This window comes from Rhinolophus ferrumequinum, chromosome 10 (genome assembly GCF_004115265.2).
Source record: "Rhinolophus ferrumequinum isolate MPI-CBG mRhiFer1 chromosome 10, mRhiFer1_v1.p, whole genome shotgun sequence".
Taxonomy (NCBI): Eukaryota; Metazoa; Chordata; class Mammalia; order Chiroptera; family Rhinolophidae; genus Rhinolophus; species Rhinolophus ferrumequinum.
Window position 1 is genome coordinate 81,047,029 of NC_046293.1, and position 16,494 is coordinate 81,063,522.

At 37.2% G+C, this 16,494-nt stretch overlaps 1 long non-coding RNA gene across 1 annotated transcript in view; it reads right to left on the bottom strand.

Annotated features, from left to right (window-relative positions):
• Positions 1-13,612, bottom strand: part of LOC117028120 (uncharacterized) — a 57,111-nt gene extending 43,499 nt beyond the window's left edge. The window contains exons 1-2 of the long non-coding RNA XR_004424082.1: positions 13,303-13,612; positions 11,538-11,609 (exon numbers count right to left, since the gene is read on the bottom strand). This is a non-coding gene — a long non-coding RNA (uncharacterized LOC117028120). The remainder of the gene's footprint in view (positions 1-11,537; positions 11,610-13,302) is intronic.
• Positions 13,613-16,494: the final 2,882 nt, after the last annotated feature.

The window sequence follows — 16,494 nt, forward strand, 5'->3', positions numbered from 1 at the left end:
ATGATTTGACTCTGGCTCTGGGGTCTTGGCTTTCCATGGCTACACTAAAGGATCCCCTTAGAATACAGATATTGTTTATCAAGCTCACTAAGGCCTCAATTCCAGGTTACAATGGTCTCAGTCACCAAAATTCTTGTGAAGTTCCACTTACTTCCTATATGTTTTCCATACAATGAAAAAAGACCTAAAATAGTCTGCCAGATAATGAAAGTGGCCCAGTTGCCGAATCACTCCCAGCTAACAGCCAACCAATTGCCACAGGCAAACAAGTTTAACAGAGACCAGAGTAACCATTCATATTAAATCACGGGCCCACAAACGTATGTGTTGAATGAATGGTTATTTTCTTTCAAGCCACTGTGTTTTCGGATTTTTCATAGCAATGGATAATTGATACTTTTTTAAGTCAAGATTTCCTTCTGCAGTCACCCCGGAAATAATCAAGGACTCAGCTAATAAGTGGGAGTTATGGTAGAAAGGAGCCATCTACAGAATGACACTGTCTGCCAGTGATATCTAGAAGCCGTGGATCTGTCTATACGGTAGATACAGGACCCATATGAAAAGGGAGGGCCTCCCCCAGGAGGGAAGCCGCATGCTCTATTGTAGGTTTTAAACTGGATCATCCATTAGGGTCTTCGCTTGTATCCAGACTCAGCAGATGGCCAGTTAAATACTCAGTCTCCCATTCCATGCTTCTAGGGAAATTTTCCAATTGTATTTTAAATATCAAACAGTCTGGCAAGATATGCCTAAGAGGATAATCATGGAGGGCTTACTAAATTGGTGCCGATAATCTATTTGGAAACAATGTGGTGATTAGCGTGCACCACGAACATAGTGGTAGCCATGGACTTAGAAATTGCAATTCTGAGAATTTATTCGAAGAAAGAAAATTTAAGGACATTTAAAATGTTTTTTAACCACATACATATTTAAACTCTATTACCCATGGCAGTATCTGGAGAGTCCATCACCAGAAAGCTCATGCTCTGTTAGCTGAGAACAGACACACCTACAGTGCGAGTACAAGGTAACTTCTAATGTCAGCTTCTACTATGGTATCATCGCTCAGTCAATAGACAACTGAAAATGAGTGAGTGGGGCTTCATTTTCCATGATCTGCCTCCCTCTCCCTTATTCTATCTTTCAGCCACCCTCCAAACCCTCCACATACATCCCACGGATCCTATTCCAGGACCTAAAGGCCAGGAACCCCTTTGTCTCAAATTCCACCTTGGGAGAAAAGAAATGGAACCTTGTGTGGTCCTCCAAAGAAATGGGCATAGGACTTCAGAGTGAAGCATTACAAGAAAAGCAAACTTATCCCTCGCTAATATAATCATTCTACATGGCATAATGATTCATTAAAAGCTATCTTTCCAATTATAGGTAAGAACAAAGACGGTGAGGAATGCATCTAATTGGATTTTTTTTGCAATGTTGTTGATATTAAAATTTGGGAAATAACTTAATTCCCCAAACATGAGTGAATTTTAAATAAATTCTAAATACTCACTGCTCTTCCCTGCTAGGTTTCCACGTGGCTGGCTCTTTCTCAACACTCCTTCGAAAGACCTTTAGAGATTACCACCCACCACCCTCCTCCAGCAGTTTCTCATTATTCCATTTTTATGTTTTATTTTTTTCATTGCTCTTACAATTATTTCAATATACCGTTTTAAGAATTTGTCCCTATGTTATCGTCTGCCTTCTCCAATAGGGTTATAACTTCCATGAGGTCAAGGACCTGATATATCTTGTCCACTACAGTATGTTCTGTATGTGGGCAGAACATGGCACATAATAAGTGCTCAATAAATATTTGCAAAATGAATAAATTTCATGTTAAAATTATAAGTATAAAAATGTATATATCTCATTTTAAAAAGTCTTGTGTTATAATTTCTTAAACACAAAAGGCACAAACTATGATTTTAGCAGCGTTAAAATATTTTGCATATGAATTAAAGTTACAATTACAAGAATAAATTTACTGAGGCAGAATAATTATAACATTTTTCTGGTATTATTCATTACATTAATGTCATTAAAATAATGTTTATGAATTTTTAATCATCCAGCCTCATCTTGTTCATATGTATTAAATAACATGAAAGGACATCTTGGCTTTCCTGATGAAAAAAGCTAGTGGACTGTAATATAAACCTAAACCCTTGAAAAGCTCAAAGACAAACTGAGATATAAGGCTTAAACTGATAGCCTTAACAATTACACAATAAATCTTGGTTAAAACTAACATGTTTTTCTGAAATGTAAATTGTAAGAGTTTTTGAGCTTGTAAATAAAGGAAACATAACTATCATCTTGCTTACATGTCTTCAAGCTTTTCCATAGAAAGTAATGACAATCCACAAAAGATTTGTTTCTGCGTAGTTGTACTCACCATGCCAGTGAGGAAGGTGATGCAACAGCATCATTCCTTAAAAATTCAAGCTCCAGGCATGGTCTACGCACCTCCTTTATGATAATTACCTTGTAGCTTTGTCATTATTTGTTTACAGGGCTGTCTCCTCCATCAAACAATAAACTGTTTGGGAGCAGGAGAACAGATGTTCGTAATTTGTTGAATTGAAAGCATTTAATAGACAATGCCTGAGATTAAAGTATTGTAGATATTGAAAGTTTACCAAAAAATTGCATGTTCAGATATAAAAAATATATCATCTACTCACTCTGTATATTTACTCTCAAACATGATCCACAAGAATTTGAGTGAGTTTACAATAAAGAATCACAATAGAGAATAGTAAGTTACAATTCAAGATGTTTAAAGTGCGGGAAGATTTAATTTGAATGTATAGTCAAAGCAAGGCCAAAAACAAGAAAGAAGGGAATCTCACTTCTACAGAACATAAATGAAAATATAGTTGCTATATTTTAAAGCTCAGCTTTGGTGTGGATATTTCTAGTAGCAAAAGCAAAAAAAAAAAAAGAAGAAGAGAGAAAGAGACAGTTATAGTTTTTATTGTGATAAAAATCAATTAGGCAGGAGAAGAAACAAATCATTACCAAGATTTTAGCTCTGGAAGAAATAATTTAGGTAAAATACTGATTGATCATACAAATAATATTGCTGTGCAGCATCCTCAGAACATAATAAAGAATTTCATAAGGTTATTGCTCAATTTCTTCCACCATGAAAGCCCAGAGCTAAACACCACAAGGTAATTCTGTAGAGGCAGTTCATTAACAATTCAGAACCAAGGCAACATGGTCCAAGGATATATTTCTCTGTCCTTTAAAGCATAAGTGAGCAAACTATAGACCCTGGGCCAAATTCAACCTATTGCCTATCCTTGTAAAGTTTTATTGGAACACAGCCACAGCCATTAATTTACTTAGTGCCTATGGCTGCTTTTGATGAGACTTGGATAGCAAACAACTTGTTGATCTGAGTTGGATTCATACACTAGGCAGAACAATAAGAAATTGCTAATTTTCCTTTTTTTTAATTCTACAAAACATCAATTGTATATGGTTCAATCCAACAGTTTAGAAAAAAAATAAGATTGAACTCTTGTTATGAAAGTTAAAGAGCTAGACTTGGATGGATAAAAACCCTCCCGCATTGGAATAGGACATGAAACAATGTTAAGCGAAGCCAGGATATTTATTTCCAAAGAAGGAATTTTAATCTCCCAACAACATAAAACTAGACCTAACAATATTTCAGTTTTAGATGCTACCATTCAAGTGAAAGAAGGAGAAAATACCAACCATCCCAATTAAAAGCCCAATTTAATGACAAACTCAGCAATGATAGCTACCCATTTTGACAGGATGATTTCTACTGAATAACTGCTTGTGACATTTCCTAGTCAGAATGTAAATTATTTTATTTAACAGTGTTGAGCTTGTTTATTTTGTTGAATTGCACACTCTTCAGGAATTGAGAGACCTGATATAATTATTATACCACCGCTAATTAGTAGTATTCTTTTGAGCCCTAGGTTTTTGTGGAAGAGTTTCTGTGGATAGTGTTGAACAGATATTGGACTCAGTTTTCATTTTAAGGGTTTTGGAAACATTTGAAAAAACACAAAATTTAAAACACGCCAACAAGTTATATGGCAGAGTTAGTACATATGAAACCAGCAATGCATTATTAACTTGTGTTTCCAGTTTGACTCATTTTGAACGGGTCTCAGAATAAAGGCTCGTCCTGCAAGAGTATCCTGAAATTACAAGGTGATCTGCTAAGAACCTCCCATTTGCAACTAGTTTTCTGTGTAAGTGAGGATTTTTTGATAGTGTGCAAACACATAAAAATACTAAAATGAGATGCTAAGGATTACATGAGATCACAAGTGTAACACAGTAGCTCTGATTCCAAGTTTTCATATTAATCAAACAACTCTATTAGTTTAATTTATCCACTATATAAGGAGTAGATACATTCAGTTTTAACTTATAAAATTACTTTTACTAATAAAATATCATCTGTTTTTATACAGTTGAGTTCTATTTAAAGTTTTATTTGAAAGGAGTTATTTCTGCTAAAAAAAAATCCACTAAAAGAGGTGATCTGAAAAGTCTTTTCCAAATTAAATAATGTATGATTCTTTAAGCAAAACTCTATTTTACAACAGAAATATAAAATAATTACCATGTGTCCTAAGATTTCATATTATCACACACTATACACATCATATTTAAGGCAACTGTCAGAACTGCTTACTAGTTGTAAAATATTTGCTCTTCCCACTTGGTTTTGCACAACACCTGCAATTTAATCAGGATGTTTTTGGGTGTACCCACACTTCCCTGTCAACATTACAGTTTTGGGCAAATGCCAACCTGTAAGAGATTTTCATCTTGAGACTGTTTCCCTTCTTGCAACATCGGTTGTACTGTTGCCAAAAACATCAACCTACTAAGGGAACATCCCCTTTTACTCACTCCCATCCACTTCTGGACTGAAATAAATAAACACTTCTATCCTTTTCCTTAGTAACTCACCTAAAGCGTTCCTCCCCAACCTCATGGGTCAATCTCTTTTCATGTGTTCTTAGTACCCGAAGTACTAAGTTAGTCACATTGTTTTCATTTTTGCTTTTTTATTTTTCTGTCAAAGAGCATTCTCTTAAGATTTGAGATTTCTAAAATATCCACTCCATCATCCTTAGAGAAATCAGCTCTTTAATTCTACACAGGAATAGAAAAATCGTTGCTGTTTCTACCCACTGTGGTGCTTGAGAATTTAATTTCCTCAGTACCAGCAAAGAGATTTGTCCTTGCCTACATGGTAAACATTACTTGTTAAGTGTGATCAAACCCAGGAGCCAATTTCGCAGCGAGATGAAATGCTAGAGGAGACAGTTCTAATCACCAAGCCATGACTCAATGTGTTAAATAGACAACCCAAACTGAAACAATGCTCGTGAAGATAAGCATGGTTTCCTGAGAAAGCAGTTTATAGACAAGAAAGCTATATTTCTCTAGATCTGGATCTGACTTTCTTCCCATTTCTATTGCATTTTTAATATCAGAGCAAATGATGATTGCTCAAATTGCTCAAAGATGTTAAATATTTATACTTTGTCAGGAGTCTTAAGAGGAAAGTGTGCCTAATAGAAACAATCTGCAGGAGTGGTCAATAGGCCTGGTTCAAACTGCAGTGGACAATATTCTTCAATCTGGTGAATTATGTAGACTTGGATCTTTTCAAGAGTAGAAATATTTGATAGTTAAATTGTGTCACACACAATAATATCTGCATGATATTGAGAGTAATATTCTATGCATATTTTTGATAAAATTACTCTGCATCTGTTCTTCTGGTAGGCTCAGGTTCATTGCATACAAAGTAGAAGCAAGTTTATCTTTAAACATTGAATATATAATAATAGTGACTGAGATAACAAGTCCGGAGACTAAAGAATAAAAGCAAAACTCTACTGTGGCGCCCAACACGCCTCCCATATGTGTAAGCTTTTCTCCCTAGCTCATTCCACACAAGCCACTCTGGACTTCTTCCCATTTCTCAACATGCCTGGCTTTGTACATGCTTAGAGACTTTCTGCCTGCCATTCCTTTTTCTGAAATGGCTTTCCCCAATTCTTCATAGGACTTAACCACAAGAGCAGAGCCTGCTTAAAGCAAAGAGTTGGGAGCATAACTCCCAGAACACAGTAAATTAGTGTGTATAAATGACTAGAATATTATTAAGTGCTCAACAAAGATAGATCATTATTGTTTGGGTTGTCATTGTTACTCTTCTGTTCATAGCTCAAATATTACTTCCCCACCACAGACAGGCTCTCTCTGAACATTGAAGATAGAGTTTCTCTTGCCTCCCTTCTCCAAATGGTCACTCTCCATCATATCACCCTTTCATTCTCCTCCCTGCAAATAAGGATTGCCTAATGAGTAGCAGTTTATAGAAAAGCTAAACTTTGAATGGATAGCTTTATTTTTTAATGGCCAGAAATGCTTTCTGTAGTTGCCACGGGTAAAAGTATGTTAAACCTGTCAGAGTCATAGTGATGAAAAGTCAGTACTTATTTTTAAATGAGTGGAACGACAGTGTAAGTGGCATTACAGGGCTGTGGTTTGTTGTTTATGAAAAAGGGGCCAGCTTAAGGAAATCCACGATTATGGTCATATGCTTTCTTGCCTTCTGAAAAAGGCAATAATATCTCAGGGAGACAGTGACTAGGAAGAGTCTTCATTATATATTTTCAAATCTTAGATACTTACATTGAATAATTTACATTAAATCCACATGGGAAAGATGGGTTGAGAAGAACAGAGTCTTGGGAGTGATATTTTAGCCTCATTTCAGAGACTATAATTCTTCTCTATTCTTTATAGAAAATTATAAAATTACTACTTTATGAAAAACATCACCCCAAAATATGATATTGTATGAAAACATAAATCCAATCCAGAAGATGTTAGATAAACTCTTGCACAATAGAGCTACCGTGTTTCCCCGAACATAAGACCTAGTCGGACAATCAGCTTTAATGGGTCTTTTGAAGCAAAAATTCATATAAGACCCGGTCTTATTTTACTATATAACATAATAATATAATATAATATAATATAATACCAGGTCTTATATTAATTTTTATTCCAAAAGATGCATTAGAGTTGATAGTCCAGCTAGGTCTTATTTTTGGGGAAACAAGGTAGTGAATCATTAAACATAGTGCTGATATTTAAACACTACACTGATCCCTTAACTTTGGAAAATTGTCTTTCTTGAAGACAAACCAGGAAGGCAATGTCTTACGTGTACATATGAGAAAAGTCCTTGGATAGAATTGACAGTTGCTCTGATCACCCCATTCCCATCATGAACACGCTGATATCCCGACGTTCATTCTTCCTGTCTCTTTCTCAGGTCATTCTTTTACTCCTCCCCATCTTCAGGCCAAATGAGAAGGGAGAAAACATTGGCAGGATAAGATGGATTGGGGTCAGGACATTTTGGACAAATCAGTTATTTCTCCTTCTCACACTTTAATCTCCAATCTAAAATCACTGTGTGGAAGATGTTGAGAGTCCAGATCTCTTGATTGCTCTGCCAGTGATCTTTCCACCAAACTCCTTTTCAGGGCCACTCACCATAACACAGCAAGAGTCATCAGAGGAAACCCAACCTTCTCATTTCACAATCATCTGTTTTACAAACAAAAGACTTGAAGCCAAGAAACAGTGAATGACTTACCAGGTTTATTGCAAATCAGTAAAGAATATGATATTGAAACTTATGCCCATGAATTTCTTGACTCATGGATGAAGTGAGAAACAAGTTGTCACAGTTCATGCTTTGAAATCACCAAGTATTTATTCTCCAGCTTGCTCTTATAAGTATATATTTTCAAGAGCAACCTGACCCTGGCATGATCATTTGGAGTAGAAGAAAGTGAAAGTCCTGTGAGGGTGGGTGGGAGACAATTAGGAGAGAGAGGAAAGGGTGGAGAGGGCAGGAACCTAAACCATGAAGGGTGCTACATGGTCTATGAAGAAACAGTGAGTCCTTGGGCCAACTGCTCTGACTCATCCCCAGGAAATATATCATTACCATCAACTTTGTCTTAGCCAGGAAACGTTGGAGCCACAAATGAATATGCCAGCACTTGTCAGACACCTGGGGTAGATCTTCATATATAGATATATATCACTATGTGATTATATATGATTTATTAAGCACACACCACGTAAAATACATATGCTAGGAGCTTTGAATATATTCTCATTTAATTCTTACAACAACCCGAGAATGAAGGTATCACTATCTTAATTGTAAGACTGATGCAAATAAGGCTTGAAGAAATTAAGTCTTGCCTAAGATCATATAGCTACAACATGGAGAAGTCAAGCTGCTAATTCAGGTCTTCCTGATTCTAAAGACTTAGACATCAATAGCTAAGACCCCATAGGAAAAAAAAAAATCTCTATTTTCATAGTGAAAAGTGGTATGTCTCTGTGCACACTTGACTTTTCCACTGCCTGCTCCTTGAGATCACAGATTTTTTTTTTTTTGGTTTGTTTTCATATCTATGTCTTCAAAATAGCATAGCCCCAATCCTGCCATACATCAGGTGTTCAGTAAATATATCTTTTATTTCTATGCCAATGTTCGTATTAGCAAGGAGCTAAGTAGGATGAATAATAGCAGCAGGAGCTGACAGATAAGGGGCCATGATCTCCTGCCTCTACCCTCACTTAAATGTCTCCAAAGGATTGTGGACAAAGGAAGCTGTAAGAGGCTGCTTCCAGAGCAGTACAAGGTAAAGAGACAGTCAGAAGAATCCACCAAAAAGCCATAGGGTCTCCATGGCCTGTTCTACTTTCACCATCAACCATGTGGCATGAAAAGTAGTGGGTGGGGGTTGTACCCGTATGGGCATCATTTTAGAGAGCTTTTTTGGGCCTCTGAGGTTGCAGCACTTTTCATATATTATACAGAACCATACGATGCATGTATTTTAGTAAGTCCTCTCTTAGCCCTCTCCAACCTTCCCGCCACCATGTTCTTCCAAACGCAACCAGCATCTCTAATTCATGAGACAAACAGTGAATTCAGAGACTTAAACACAAATATTGAATTCCCTCAATCTCTATGAAACTTATATACTTTATATACAATATATTATAGCCACCATAAGTTATTTTCTAGTTCTTTATAGGCTGTCCTCAAGAAGACATTTCGGAAATTAGATTACACACATGATGTATTTTTTTCTCCATGAATTTTTTCTCCAATATGGGAGAAGAAATCACTAACAATAACATGTCCTTTTCAAACTTTCTTCCAAGTAATATTTCCAATTATTACGTAATCAAAAATTTTTAATGAGAACTTGTTATATATATAAACTCTACTAAATGATTCCAAGAATTCAAAGGAGTATAAGGGAAGAGCCCCTGCCACTGAGTTTAAAATCTATATGTAAAATCTACATATCAAGATAAGCCGAAGGAACAACATGTGCAAACTTCTGATGAGTAACAAGTTCTACAGAAGATGAGAGGACAGAGCCAACTGATTTTTGCCTCAGGTGGTCAGAGAAGTGTTCGTGAAGAGAAAACATGATCTAGAACTTGAAGGACTGGTTAACAGAGAGGAAAAAGTAATTATTTATTTACTGTTCTTAATAATTATACTATGCTGTGTGTCTTCCCTGACTCTAGATACTTCTCTCAAATCTCTTCTCCCTCTAAGTTGCCCCTTGAAATCTAGAAGTGATTGATGACACACCGTCTCTCCCTCACCTCCCACATCTAATTGGTCAAGAAGCCCAGTTGATTTCCCTCACAAATGAATCTCAATCATAATCAACTTTCTCCAATCACACCGCTAGCACCCTAGTGTCACCCCACGTCATTAGCCCCCCTCCCTGTTCTCAAGAGGTTATTCTTGCCTGTCTCCAAACACTCCTGCGAAAAGTAGCCAATATCATCTTTTATTAAACCTAAATAAAATTATTGCTTAACTAAGGTCATCCAATGGCTTCTCATAGCTCTTGGAACAACATAGAATGCCCTTAATATGCTTTTCAAGGCTGTGCTTCTGGTCCTCACTGGCTTCTGCTGTCTCATACTCTACCATTCTCTCCTGATAATAAACACACCCCCCAACAGGACTCTAAAGCTGCCCAACTCACCGAGTAGTTTCTGCCCAAAGTGCTCGGAATCTTCTTCCCTTCAATGTTCACATGGATGGCTTCTATTCAACCATTAGAACTCAGTTTAAAAATTGTTTCATAACAAAAGTCCCCTCATACCTCAATCTAAATTACCAACTCCCTCCCAATTTCTGATAATATCTCTCAAATGCCCTATACTTTACACTTGTGTATTTCGAGTTTTACTTAAAAACTGTTCCCCATCAGTCCCTAGGCTCTGATGACAGGAGCCATGTGTATTTTATTCACCACTATATTCCCAGTCTCTAATCCCCCACCAAAAAAAATTAAATGAACAAATAAATTACCCAATTTCAACACATAAGTTAGTTTCCATTCTTTTCCCCACCAATACTGTTCCACAGTTTACTGTAAGTGTCAAAGCAAATATCAAGCTTACATTCTTCTACAAGTTTTCAACATCTGGAAGTTACATATAATTTCTTATTAGTCAGTGCCACAAGCTCTGCCCGTCCTTCTCTCTCAGATCTGAGGAGTTAAAAACATAAAAATTAAAATTAAAATCCCATGCACCTAGCCTGAAATGCTCTTTATTCCACACCTTAATTTACTCAATGTCTTTATAAAAATTTATTATTCTGGTTTTACTTTTCAATTTTTTTTTCAAATAAGCAGAGCTGAATAACAAACCAGGAAATAGCTGACCTTTTAAGACTAATCTCCAGGAGAAAGAAAAGTGAAACCTCCCAGCCTCAGACGGGAAGAGAGAGAAAGGGGAACTCATCTCTGTAATCTGCGGAGAATGGAGCAAGAACAGCTCACCCTGGAGGCCAGACCCATCCCCGAGCAAGACTCTTTTTCCTAGGGCTTCATATATAGGCTCTTCCCTCCCCTGGGCTGTCTTACTATTTTATGAAAAGCATCATAGGTTATAACAAGTCCATGGGGGGAAGGGGGAAGCAAGAAAAACCTGTAGTTTCTCTAATAGTGAATTGAGAGCTTATAAGGAGCCAGCCACTTTGCTATGTGCTTACTAAAAGCACTTAATTAATTCAAGCCTGAATTCTCCCCCATACACCCTATGTAGTAGGCATTATTACTATCAAGATTCTGAGGAAATGAGACCCAAGGAGAGTAAATAATTTGCTTAGCCTCACAGAGCTATTAAGCAGTAAAGCCATCTTTCGGTGATAAAGTTTTACTTACTCACTCTTGTACCCTTGTACATGTTGCCCTTATAACGCACACCAGATTATTTGCAAGAAGACTAATTGGGTAAATTCTGCAGATAACCATTCACTCAACACTGTGCTGAGCCTTGGAGATTCAAGGATGAATAAGTCATTGTCCTGGCCCTCCTAGAGTTTATAGTCCAATAAAAAGAAAAAGTAATGGATAACAGAGGGGACTTACCCCGAGTGGTGTCAGAGTTCCAAGAAATGACGGGCTGTCAGTCTGAGGATGTCTTCTCAGGGAGAATCACACCTGAACGACGAGGGATGTAATGATTACTAAGTGACACTACAGGTACATTGGAACACTGAATGTACATACTTACCTCTGAGTAACCCCTTTAGAACTACATAAAGTAAATACGTAACCTCCAAATTTAAAATCAACAGTGAGAAAGCGAGAGAAGGAAAGAAGCTGCAGTGGTTGAGTAGAGGGAAGAACGCTGAAATCTGTTGCTTACAGTGGGAGCATACCAGTGTGATTTCAGTGGATTTGCTCCATACATCACTCAAAAGGCTGACACAGGAACCACTAGGCACCTCTACCAACCAATATACAGACTGGAGCCGCGAACAGAACTGGTTAGAAACAATACGAGGCTTTTAGGTGACTTCCACTCCTTCTAGCAGTCTGTACTGCTAGTGAACTATCTCTTCTCAACTCTGGGCAGAAGACAAGAGGTTTCCTCCCAGAAAAAGCTGAACCTGAGAGATGAAGTGAAAAATCTATGTAGTGGACAATGAGCTCCTTGAGTCCCTTTCCAAGTCTGGAGTTATCCCATCTAGGCAGGTAATTGAAAGATTCTTCTCTGGGAAAACAGAATGGTCCAAGGGGAGAGACCTCAAGATATTGACATTTGGAACCCTACAAGGAACGGGGTGGCTTTATTAAAGCCAGCCAGGGCTACCCAGGCACACAAAGTTTCTAATGAGCTTTCTAGAGCCCCACTCTTAACTATGCATGGACAGGCAAGGTTTTCCAAATATTTGAGGAAGCCCTCTAACATGAAAGACAAACCAAAGCAAACAAAAAAGCAGCAGAGGAGACTAGCCTTAAAAGAATTAGAGTTCAATGCAATGAGTAGGAGAAAGCTTTAGGGGAAAAAAAACTTTAATAAATAATTTTAGGAAGATGGGTTGAGACTACATTTACAAAACTGGGAAACTGAAAAAAAATGTTACATTTTAAGCACAAGTATTTTGTTGTATTATCCTTTATGCCATTTAATATGTCTTAAATATCCTTTAAGACATAATATTTGTCTTAAATATTTTAATATTTAATCCTTTAATATTTTTGGAAAATGAGAGAGAAAAGCTAACTAGTCCAAAATTGAAAAGTTTTATTGCTAGTATATATATTATATATATATATATAAATTTTCATATACTTCAACAGAACTTATGATAAATGGAGAACAAGGATAAACAGTGCTCACAGATTATATGAAAAAATGAACAAATAGAAAATAAAAAGAGCTCTTGAAATTAAAATGATTGCAGGAAAAAAAAATCAACAGGATTTTAAGAAAAATCAAAGACTCTCCCAGCAAAATGAGGAAGTAGAAAAGGAAAAGAAAGAAAATAGAAGAATCAATCCAGAAAATTTAACATCTGAATAATGTGAGTCCCCAAAATACAGAACAGAGCTCTAGCTATCATCTTATTTCTCTTCTTCCCTTTTTCAGCAAGGTTCCTTAAGAAAGTCATCTACACCTGCTGTTTTTAATTCCTTCCATCCCCTCTCTCTTAACCAACTCCCATCTGATTTGCACTCCTACTACTCCCCTAAAACGGTTCTAATGAAAACCACCAAAAGCAGATCATCTTCTGAGTCATCATCTCACGTCGCTCATCAGTAGCACCTAGCAGGAGATCATTCCCTCCCTGGATAACATTTCTTGGCTTGGCTTGTGAAACCCCACATACACCTCCTTTCCTCCTACCTTTCTAGCCACTTCCTCTCGGTGTCTTCTGCTGTTTCTTACTCAGCTTCTTGATCTCTAAACGTGAGCAGTGCTTCTGGACTCAGCCCTTAGATCGATCTCTTTATAATCCACACTCACCCCTAGGCTGCCTCGTCCCGTCTCTGGTCATCCAGACCACCTGTATGCTGATGACTTCCACATCTGTCTTTGCATTCCACATATCTAACCTCAACATGAAGACCTAAAAGTCAAACTGACAATTTACATCTCACTTTGGAGGTAAAACAGGCCTCTCGTACTTCCAATGCCCAATTGTAAACTTCTAGCTTATACTTTCCTCCCTCCCCCAAAAAGTAAGGGAGATCAAAACAACCTTCTCCTCCTGTACCTTTCCGCTTTTCAGTTTCTGGTAACTTCTTTTTTTAGGCTCATGCCAAAACTCTGAGTCACCTTCCTTCCCTTTTATCTTATACCTCAGACATCATCTGTCAGCAAATCATGACAGCTCTACCTTCAAAACATATAAAGAACTCAAACACATCTCACAACCCTCATTGCCATTACTCCAATACAAGCCACCATTGCTCCTCTCCTGATTTGTTGCAAGCTTCCTAAATGGAACTCATTCTTCTACCTTTGTCCAGCTTCAGAAATTCTCAACACTCCAGCCCAAGTGCTCCCATTAAAGACATATGTGAGTATGTGAGATCATGTTACTCTTCCTCGCTAAACACTCTCCAATGGCCCCCTTTCCACCCACAAGGCCTTGACATAATTTAAGCCCGAATTACCTTTAATCTCATCCCCTCCCACTCACTCGTTTGCTTCCTTCACTATAGTCACCCTAGCTTCTTTACTGTTCCTTAAATGCACCTATACTCTGACGCTGGTATTTCTTCTACCTGGGAGGCTTTTCCTCCAAAGATCTACCTGGACTAGTCTCTTACTCACACTAGTTTTCACTCAAACCTCACTGTCTCAGTGAAGCCTTTTCAGGTGACCACACACACACACACACCCACACACACACACACACACACACACACACACTCATAACTCCTTTCCTGGCCTTATGTTTTTTTTTCCTTAGGAAAGGAAAACAAAATCCTTCTCTGAGACTCTATTTTTCTAGAGTGTTCAAGGCTAAATCACTTTCCCTTCCTAGTGTGTTTGTGGGTCACAATTTTTATTTAATTCAATAATTAGAATTTAAAGGATCATGATTCTATAAATGCTACATATCCCAGCAAAATCAGTAAGCATGATTTGACTTGTTTTCCCCTAAAGCTTTTTGATTTTCCTCGAGTTTAAAATTGCATGAAAAAAAAATTAAAAAAAATAAAATTGCATGGATTTTGTTGTTGTTGTTCACTTAATTTCCTTTGCTAAAATAGAAATCTTCCCAAAGTATAAAACTTCCTTTAATATAATCAAAAGTGTTAGGTAGGTGATAGTTCTTCTTTTGCCTTTGAGATTCCTACCTCAGCCTCGTGTTCTTTCGTTTCACAAGGTTGTCCCTTGGACCTGATGTTTGACACTATTTTCTTAATTCTTTTTGTGTGTCTCCTCTTATATCCTCTATTTCCTGGATCCGATGTCTTCCTTTTTCCTGGTTTACAACCTCATGTTGGTAAGGCATATCCTCCAGCAGATTCCTGAGAAAGGCACAGGAGCGTTAATTCATTTTCAAACAGATTTCTGAGAAGGTCTATATTTAACCTTCATATTTAAATAATAATTTATTTGAATATGGAATCTTTGATTGGAAATAAAATTTTACCAGAATTTTAAAAGCACCCCACTTTTATTTTCCTAGCATACCGCCTTACTACTGAGAAGTTTAACACCAACCTAATTTCCAGTTTTTTGTACACAACCAGTTATTTTTCTCACAGAAAGTTTCAGTATCTTTTTATAAACCCCTAACATTTTATATTTCATAGTGTTGTGTCTTGGTATGGGTTTTATTTTATTTATCAACAAGTACCAGGTGTCAATTTGTTATTTGAGGTTCTTAAGTTCTAAGAAATTTTCTTCAATTATTTTTTGATAGTTTTATGCTCCCTATTTTCTTGATTATTTAATTTATCAGTAAAAGTCTTTGTTATATTTGTGAACTCTTCTGAGTTCTTGGGATAGAGCAGTGAACACAAAGACTAAAAATCCTGTCCTTGTGGGGTGTACATTCTAATGGTAGACATAGATAAGTTAAATAAGTAAAATAAAAAATATGTTAGATAGATAAATAGATAGATAAGAAAGGAGGGAAGGGAGAAAGGGAGGGAGGGAAGAAGGGAAAAAGGGAGGGAGGGGAGAAAAAAGGAAGGAAGGGAGGGAAGGAGGGAGGGAGGGAGGGAGGGAGGGAAAAGGGAAAGAAAGGAAGGGAAGGGAAAGGAAACACCAGAAATACTAATTTTTGAATCTGGTTAACCTGGAAACAGTCACAGTTTGCCATGAGAGGCAAAGCAGGCACAGATTTGTAGTATGGTTTACATGGTTAATATATGTCCATGTATTAAAAATTACAATTAAGTCTGAAGTAGAATGGGTGTAAACCTTATACACAAAGAAAAAGAGCAATGGCGACCTCTGGAACAGCCAGGTATGTTGAGGTGAGCGCGTGGATGAGAATGGTTGCAGATAAGTCTGGGAAAGTAGGTTGAGGCTGGTTATAAGCCATGCAGAAGACTCTGAACTTGATCCTGCAGGACTTAAAGCAGGAAAAAGTTATGATTGTGTTCGTATTTTATAAAGAGCATTCTGTCTGTACCACAGAAAATACATTAAATCAAGAAAGGCCTAAAGGCAGAAAGTTCCTTTAAGAAGCTTGATGGAATAGCCAAGTAGGAAAGGTAAAATGACTGAATTAAGTGTAGTAGAAACAGGCAAAAGGTAGACCCAGCAGTTGTTTAGGATGTGTAGATCAATAGAGAGCAATCTCCCTGAGGAGCTATAGAGGGGATTAAGGATGAAAGGAGCAGAAAGAAGCCAATTGTCCCACACAGGAATCAAGCATGTGGGGTGTCGCTTGGGAACATCTCCCAACTCACCCTTCTATATAATCTAGTGTGAAACTCTCCAAAAGAGGTTTCCATGTTCTTGACAGATCTGTCATGCAGTCTACCAACTGCAGCCACAATTATTTCTTGAATATTTTAAGTGAACATTTATGATGATTGCAATCACTCATTTCTAAATTACTAAGTGAGT